The sequence below is a fragment of the Callospermophilus lateralis genome, chromosome 8 (genome assembly GCF_048772815.1).
Source record: "Callospermophilus lateralis isolate mCalLat2 chromosome 8, mCalLat2.hap1, whole genome shotgun sequence".
Classification (NCBI taxonomy): Eukaryota; Metazoa; Chordata; class Mammalia; order Rodentia; family Sciuridae; genus Callospermophilus; species Callospermophilus lateralis.
This window is the reverse complement of record NC_135312.1, coordinates 100,014,986-100,024,487: the sequence shown is the minus strand read 5'-3', so window position 1 is coordinate 100,024,487 and position 9,502 is coordinate 100,014,986. Positions and strand designations below refer to the sequence as shown.

General features: G+C 33.9%; 1 pseudogene; it reads left to right on the top strand.

Annotated features, from left to right (window-relative positions):
• The first annotated feature begins 837 nt into the window (after positions 1-837).
• LOC143405763 (lupus La protein homolog) lies at positions 838-8,022 on the top strand (annotated as a pseudogene).
• Positions 8,023-9,502: the final 1,480 nt, after the last annotated feature.

The window sequence follows — 9,502 nt, the reverse complement described above, 5'->3', positions numbered from 1 at the left end:
ATAGTTCCTATGATGCCATCTACAATATTAATTGCTTTAATAGACAGAAATGGTAAAGAATTGCCATCTGTAAAAACAGAAAGTATGCAAAAAGGTTTGCTATTTCAAACAGTGAAGAAGGAGAATGCAGAAGAGATGTTAGATGTGAAGATTATGAGAAAGGAGGAGAGAAGCAGAAGTAAAAAAATAAAGGAAGTGTGAAAGAGAATACAATAGAATTTGGCTGTCAGCAAAAGAAAAGATAGAAAGAGAATCAAGAGATATGGACAAGTGAAAAACAATACAAAACAAAACCAAAATATACTAATCAAAAACCATAGCCCTCAAAAGACAAAGACATGAAAATAACTACCTTCAAAACTGCTAGAAATGAGAAAAGTGACACACATGTGTTTATATACGTATGTCCACAAACCATTCAAATTGGTCGCTCCAATTTGCAGTCTCACCAGAGGTTGGGGAGGGTTCCTTGATGGAAAATTAAGGAATTCTTTTTAATTGCAGCTGTTCAAAAATTATCCATGATAATATATGTTGGTTGTCTGTTTCCAAGTGTCTTTATGTTTTTCTTGAGGTATGTAGTGAGCACAAAGTTAGTAGTTACAGACTCTAGAGTCCTTCTTCTTTTTGTATTGCTCATCATGTTGCTGGTTGGAGCTCAAAATTTCTCATCTTTCCTTCTCAGCAATATGAGCAATATGAGGTGGGAGCAGGTTGAGAGTGTTGTCTTCTCCACTCTCAGTGGGGGGTTGCTGTAGAGTTCTCTGAGAGGAGTTCTCAGAGGTGGTGCTCTGAAGGTGTGGTTTAGGTCTACTTAGACCTCCAGTTTTTCACTGAATGGCAATTCATCTGAATATTTTAAATCGGCACCCTCCGGGAGCCCAGCAAGAGATCCACACTGGGAGTCTGAACCCCAGGAGTAGCCCTGGGTTCTGCTTGAGTGGTGAAGAAGCCAGTCCTTTACCCTCTGCCACCTGTGGGTCTTGTCCTTCCCAGCCTCTCTGGCTCAGTCACAAGTACAAGGTCATTCCCACCCACCCTATCAAAATTCTTAGACTTCCCCCAGCTGGTCCTATAGGCCTCCAGATTCAAAAGGTTTGAAAGGAACCTGGAATCTTTTGGTTTGGATGTCCTGTATTCCCCTTGGTGAATCACTGACTACCTGAATTTTTCCTGATTTTCTAGTTGCACTCTGAGTCATGGTGCAACCTTGGCCTGGTCTGTTTTTCAAACAGCTTGGATTGCACAGGTCTGGGCACCAGCTACTGGCTGACATAGCACCGTGGAAAAAAATAGCATCTGCATTGGCTATCGATATGCAGCATCTTTCCTACATGAAGATATAGGTACTCACCCACTGGATCAGTTCAACAGTGTCCTGGATCTCTGCTTTTTCCATATCAAGACACATTATGGTGCCACCTGAAATGCAGGTTGTTTTAGTCCTCTTCCCCAATTTGCCTAGGGTGGATCCACTTGGGCGGCCACCAGCACTGGAGATAGGGTTTCTTTTATTTTATTATATCCAACCTTCTGAGTCTTTAAGCTATGCTGAGAGTCCAGTATTAAATACCTTGTTTTACCCACCTCACTGAGAAGCTGTTTATTTACATTCCTGGTCTCACACCATTGAGCAGCTTGGAAAGAAATGTCCTCGACTTCCCTATCTTCTAGGACTCACATTTTAGCTTTAATATTTAGGTACATAAATATGTCTTGTTTTTCTTGAGGTATGTATTGAGCACAAAGATAGTAGTCACAGGCTCTAGAGTCCTTCTTTTTGTGTTGCTCATCATGTTGCTGGTTGGAGCTCAAAATTTCTCATCTTTCCTTCTCAGCAATAAGAGAAATATGAGGTGGGGAGCAGGTTTATTAAATAGATTTATTTTTATGCAGAATTTTTTCCATGATGTTAGATAGAAAAATTGTCTTCATTTTCTGGAATTTGGATGTTCAAATTTTCTAGCATTATTTATTAAAAAGACTATCCTTTCTCTATTAAATTTTCTTAATATTTTTTGCCAATAATTTTGTGAATACATTTAATATTAGATTGTAATCTGTTTCGCTGATTGATGCAACTATTCTTTCTCCAATGACACACTGCCTTGGTCAGTGGAGTGCTATACATAGTCTCAAAATCAGGTAAAGTGAGAATGTCCAATTTCATTTTTTGCTTTCTTTCTTTTTTCTCTTTATTTTCATTAAAAAAATCTTTTATTTTTCCATATAAATTTTAGCAGCAGTTTATCAATCTGTAACACTGGCTGTTGTGGTTTTGTTTCGTATAATTGTGATTTTGTTAATCAATTTGGGGAGAATTGAGATTTTTAGAATCTCCTTGAACACAGTGTATCTCTCTATTTAATTAGGTTTTCTTTAATTGCTCTCATTAAAGCTTTGTAGTTTTCACAGTGAAATGTTTGCACACATTTTGATGAATTTTTACCTGAGTAGTTTCTGTTCTTAATTCTACTGTAAATTGTATATTTCAATTCACTTTTAAATTGTTAGTTTATAGAAGTATAATTGATTTTTTGTATGCTGCACTATATCCTCTTACCTTTAAAACTCCCCTTTTAAGTAGCTATTTTTAATATACCTGATGATTTTATGTGGAGATAATCATGTTTTCTGTGAATTGAGCTAGTTTTATTTCTTCCTTTTTAATCTCTATACATTGTATATCCTTCACTTCTTTTAATTCACAAATTAAGTCCTTCAGAACACATTTGAACATAAGCAGGAAAAGCAGGTTTCTCTGCATTTTTCTAGGGTTTGGGGGAAGTATTTAGTCTTTGACCATCACGTACGATTTTAGAAAGAGGATTTTTCCAAATTTAGCATTGACAGTGTGAAGATGTTCAAGTCCTTTAGAGAGTTTTTGTCATGAATGAATGTTGATTCCTTTCAAAAGAAAAAATCTTAAGTAGTTCTTCTTTCTTTTTTCATCTAATGATATGCTAGGTTATACAGTTTGATTGTGAAAGGTCAACCAGCTTTGCATTCCTTTGATAAAGCCCACTTGGTTAGGATGCAAAATCCTTTTTTACCTATTGCTGAGTTGATTGGCTACTGTTTTGTTAAGTCATTTTGTGCATATTTTCAAAAGGAACATTGGATATTGATATATATAGTTTTTCTATTCTTATTACCTTTTTGTTTGCCTTTGATATTTGGATAATTATGGCTTCATAAAATTTGTGCTGAAGTGTTCCCTACTTTTCTGTATCCCAGAAGATTTATCAAGAATTTGTCTTAGGCCAGCCAGCAACAGTGTGAAGTGCAGACATTCTATTGCTGATAGATAGCCACAAGGGCTGAAAGTGGTGATAATGAAAAAAATGGCTGCTCTGGAGGCCAAAATCTGTCATCAAATGGAATATTATTTTGGAGACTTCAATTTGCTGAGAGAAAAGTTTTTTAAAGGAACAGATCAAATTGGATGAAGGCTGGGTACCTTTGGAAATAATGATAAAATTCAATATGTTAAACCATCTAACAACAGATTTTAATATAATAGTGAAAGCGTTGAGCAAATCTAAAGCAGAACCTCTGAAAATCAATGAAGACAAAACTGAAATCTGAAGATCTCTAAGCAAACCCCTCCCAGATGTGACCTAGGAGTATAAAAATGATGTAAAAAATAGATCTGTTTATATTAAAGGCTTCTCAGCTCATGCTTCCCTTGAAGACATAAAAGAATGGCTAGAAGATAAAGATTAAGTACTGAATATTCAGATGAGAAGAACATAGCACAAAGCATTTAAGGGATCAGTATTTGCTGTGTTTGATAGTATTGACTCTGCTAAGGAGTTTGCAGAGACCCCTGGCCAAAAGTACAAAGACACAGATCTGCTAATACTTTTTAAGGAAGATTACTTTGAAAAGAAGGAGAAAGAAGATGAAGAATGAGGAGGAGGAGGAGAAGGAGGAGAGATGGAGGAGGAAGAGGAAGAGAAAGAAAAAAGAAAGTAAGAAGGAAGGAAGAAAGGAAGAAAGAAAGGAGGAAGGAAGGAAGGAAGGAAAAGTGGAAAGCTAAGTTAAAAGCTAAACAAGAGCAAGAAGAAAAACAAAAGTTAGCAGAAGATGTTGAAATGAAATTTCCAGAAGAAAAGATCACATTTGTTAAAATTTTCAGGTGACTTAGATGATCAGACTCATAGAAAAGATCTGCACTTCCTTTGTTCAAATCATGGTGAAATGAAATGGATAGACTTAATCAGAGGAGCAAAAGAGGAAATTATTCTCTTTAAAGAAAAAATCAAGGAAGCGCTGGATAAAACCAAAGGTGCAGACAATGGTAACCTATACTTTTTTTTTTTTATTGGTTATTCAAAACATTACAAAGATTGCAGAATCACATCGGTTACACATCCACATTTTTACATAATACCATAATAGTAACTATTGTATTCTGCTATCTTTCCTATCCTCTACTATCCCCCTTCCCCTCCCCTCCCATCTTCTCTCTCTACCCCATCTACTGTAATTCATTTCTCTCCTTATTTTTTTCCCATTCCCCTCACAAACTCTTATATGTAATTTTGTATAACCAAGAGGGTCTCCTTCCGTTTCCATGCAATTTCCCTTTTCTCTCCCTTTCCCTCCCACTTCATGACTCTGCTTAATGTTAATCTTTTCTTCCTGCTCTTCCTCCCTGCTCTGTTCTTAGTTGCTCTCATTATATCAAAGAAGACATTTGGCATTTGTTTTTTTAGGGATTGGCTAGCTTCACTTAGCATAATCTGCTCTAATGCCATCCATTTCCCTGCAAATTCCATGATTTTGTCATTTCTTAGTGCTGCGTAGTACTCCATTGTGTATAAATGCCACATATTTTTTATCCATTCATCTATTGAGGGGCATCGGGGTTGGTTCCACAGTCTAGCTATTGTGAATTGTGCTGCTATGAACATCGATGTGGCAGTATCCCTGTAGTACGCTCTTTTGAGGTCTTCAGGGAATAGTCCGAGAAGGGCAATAGCTGGGTCAAATGGTGGTTCCATTCCCAGCTTTCCCAGGAATCTCCATACTGCTTTCCATATTGGCCTCACCATTTTGCAGTCCCACCAGCAATGTACAAGAGTACCCTTTTCCCCACATCCTCGCCAGCACTTGTTATTGTTCGACTTCATAATGGCTGCCAATCTTACTGGAGTGAGATGGTATCTTAGGGTGGTTTTGATTTGCATTTCTCTGACTGCTAGAGATGGTGAGCATTTTTTCATGTACTTGTTGATTGATTGTATGTCCTCCTCTGAGAAGTGTCTGTTCAGGTCTTTGGCCCATTTGTTGATTGGGTTATTTGTTTTCTTATTGCTTAATTTTTTGAGTTCTTTGTATACTCTGGATATTAGGGCTGTATCTGAAGTGTGAGGAGTAAAAATTTGTTCCCATGATGTAGGCTCCCTATTTACCTCTCTTATTGTTTCTCTTGCTGAGAAAAAACTTTTTAGTTTAAGTAAGTCCCATTTGTTGATTCTTGTTATTAACTCTTGTGCTATGGGTGTCCTATTAAGGAATTTGGAGCCCAACCCCACAATATGTAGATCGGAGCCAACCTTTTCATCTATCAGATGCATAGTCTCTGATTTGATATCAAGGTCCTTGATCCATTTTGAGTTAACTTTTGTGCATGGCGAGAGGAGGGGATTCAGTTTCATTTTGTTGCATATGGATTTCCAGTTTTCCCAGCACCATTTGTTGAAGATGCTATTCTTCCTCCATTGCATGCTTTTAGCCCTTTATCGAATATAAGATAGATGTAATTTTGTGGATTGGTTTCTGTGTCCTCTATTCTATACCATTGGTCCACCCACCTGTTTTGGTACCAGTACCATGCTGTTTTTGTTACTATTGCTTTGTAGTACAGTTTGAAATCTGGTAACCTATACTTAAGGAACAAAAAAGTGACTTAGGAAGTACTAGGAGGTGTGGAAAAAGCAACTTTGAAAAAAAAAAATCATAGGAGACCAACAAGAATTCCTAGACAAATGGAAGTCAAAAGGTCGCAGATTTGAAGGAAAAGGAAAAGGTAATAAAGCTGCCCAGCCTGGGTCTAAGGGAAAAGTACAGTTTCAGGGCAAGAAAACAAAATTTGATGGTGATGATGACCATAATGAAAATGGTGCAGCAGGAACAGTGAAAACAGCAAGAGAAGAAATAGACAAAGAAGAGCCTGCAAACAGAATACAACAGACACTAGTATGGCAATATGTAAAAACGTGGATGTGTAACCGATGTGATTCTGCAATCTGTATAAGGGGTAAAAATGGGAGCTCATAACTCACTTGAATCAAATGTATAAAATATGATATGTCAAGAGCATTGTAATGTTTTGAACAACTAATAATAAAAAAAAAAGAAAAAAGAAAATTGTGCTGGAGACTGGTAGTTTAGTAAATCATTAAAAAATATTCCTTGTAGGTAGGTTTTAAGCTGCTTTTTGTCTTGGGAGGCTTTTAAAAAGAAAACCATATTAGGTCCACCTTTAAAACAAGAAAAAAATAATTATTATTTAACTTGTCTTTTTTTTCTGTTATCCAAATGAGAGTTTTATTTGTTTGCTTATTTTTTAATGTTTAGTTCTGTTTGTGTTCAGAGGATTCAAATATCAAAAGGAAGATTCTTCCACTAAGTTGCATTTGTAACATGAGATTGCATTAGTACAAACTAATAAGATATATACTATATAAAAAGAAAAAATATATTTGTCTTACTTCTTACATCTTTAATAGACTGGGACATCTGCTTCTGAGGTTTTCTTTGTGGAAAGATGAAGTATGAACTTGATTTTTATAACAGATAGAAGTGACACTGGTTATGTAAGAATTGAGTTACAACTTAAAATGAGTTTTCTTTTTAAACTGCTAATTGCATTTATTTTTAAGTCAAAAATATTTATTGTTTTCTGTGTATTCTGTTTTATTTTATAAGTCTAATTGATATTTACTAATTTTCCACTGAGATTCTTGGCACTGGTAGTTTGTATCCCTTCTGTTTCTTTATTTAGCAACACAGTTATGTGATTATCAATTTTTAAAATTTTTTTTAAAAATTAGATTTAATTTTCATTGATTTTATGTATTATTTTCTGTTTTAAATTTTAGTAATTTTTCTTGTATTTATTCTTTTACTCTCCTGATAATGATTTGATTTGTTCTTCTTTTTCTAATAACTTTATATAGAAATTTAGATTATTGAAATTCTCATTTTTAACATTCTTAGTTTTTTTTCCTAAGCATTGTTTTATTATTGTCCCATAAATTTTCATATCTTCTTTCTTCATCTTTATACAATTTTATAATTTCCCTGGTGTCTTTTTTCTCTTTGAGTCATAGATAGTTTAGAAATGTGTTGTTTCCTTTCCAAATCTATTTGGATTTTCCAAATATTATTTTTTTATATTGTTATTATATACGACTGTATTTGGTGAAATTTTAACATTTTTTTTCATGCAAAGTAATATCATACACAAATAAGTCTAATTTGGATGTTTTTTGTTTTGTTTTGTTTTGTTTATTGATAGACTGTTCTTGCTAGTTCTTCTAATACTATTTGAACAGAAATGACAAGAATGAACATCTTTGCCTTTTTTCAGAACTTAGAGGGAAAGCTGTCAGTTTTTCCTCATTGATTATATCATCTGTAGACTTTTCACAAATGGCCTTTTTTCTGTTGAGAATATTCCTCTAGTATCTGCCTTACTGAAATTTTTTATCTTGAAAAATGCTAAACTTGACCAAGGGCTTTTCCTGCTATTATTGACATGATTATGTGATTTTTATCTTTTGTTCTGTTAACATGACAGATCACACTGTTTGTTTCCCATAAGTTAAACTAACCTTCAGTTCTAGGGACAAATCCCACTTGTTGATGATGTATGCTTTTCTATAATGTGTTGCTAAATTCAGGTTGGTATTATTTTATTGCAGTTTTTGATATATATATGCATTAGAGATATTAGCCTGTAGTTTTCTTTTCTTGTGTTGCTTTTTGCCAGTGTTGGTATTAGGATGATGCCACACTCATTAAATTGTTTTGAAAGGATTACCTACCTCTACCTTTATTATTTGGAAATTTAAGAATTGCATTAGTTATTTGGATATTTACTATAATTCAGCCATTTAAGCCTCTACATTCAGCTTTTATTTTGGGGGGAGAGGTTTGATGGCTATTTATGTGTAATTGGTCTGTTTAGAATTTCTACTTCTCTCTTCTCTCTCTCTTTCTCTCTCTCTCTCTCTCTCACCAGAGTTTGAACTGACAGGCACTTAAACATTTTAGGGCACAAAACAAGCCCTTTTTAGTTTTTAATTTAAGGCAGGATTTCACTGAGTTGTTTAGGGCTTGATAATTTGCTGAGCCTGGCTTTGAACTTGTGATCCTCCTACCTCAGCCTCCCAAGTACACTGTGATTATAGATGTGCACCTCTACTCCTGGCCAGGATTTTTATTATATTTTTTTTAATTCAGTCTTGTCAGTTTGCATGTTTCTTGGAATTTATCTATTTCCTTTCAGTTATCCAATTTATTAGACTATAGTTATTTGTAATAGTTTCTTATGATCACTTTTATCTGTGGTATTCATTGTAATATCTGCTCTTTAATTTTTTATTATATTACTTGAATCTTACAAGTTTGGCCTTTTAGTTGAATGTTTTGATCATTTATGTTTAATATAATTATCAATGTGATTAGATTTAAATGGTTTTTCCTCTGAAACATAAATATGCATAAATGACAAAGAGAAATATTTTTCATCATCACATAATTTTCTTCTGCCTTTTTAACTCAAGTATTTTTTATTCCTGTACAAGTTTATTTATACATTTATTTGACAATAAAATATATTATCTACTGTAGTTACGATGAAGTTATGAACTACTAAATCCACAAGAATTTACTGATATAGAAAAGACATTATGTTATAGAAATGGTGTGAGGCAGTAATACTTTCATTAGCGAAAATAATTAAATGAAAAAACATAAATAAGTCCTTTTATTATTCTAGTCCATCTCTTCTTTTGGATTAGTAATTGTGTATTTTAAAATTGTTTTATTGGGCACTTTTTAGTTTTTAGTATGTATATGAATATTTAACTTGTCACAATGTACCTTGAGATAATATCACACCACCACCTCATTTATAGTGGCAATTACATACAAACTATGCTTTTATTCCCTCTCTCTTATAATTTGTGTTATTTTTGGTTACATGTTCCTTCTACATTGGTAATAAATCTTACAGTGCTTTGCTATTTTCATTATTTTAGACAACCAATAGTTTTTCTTAAAGATATTACAAAAGAAAAAAGTTTTTCTTTTACATTTGTTATCTATTCATGTTGCTTTTTATTTCTTTCTATAAACTCAAATTGCCATGCTATCAAACATCTTCAGCCTAAGGAGCTATCTACCTTAAGATTTCTCATTATGAAGCTGCTCCAGTAGTAAATTTGATTAGCATTTGTTTTCTTAAAGCATTGCTTTTCACTTT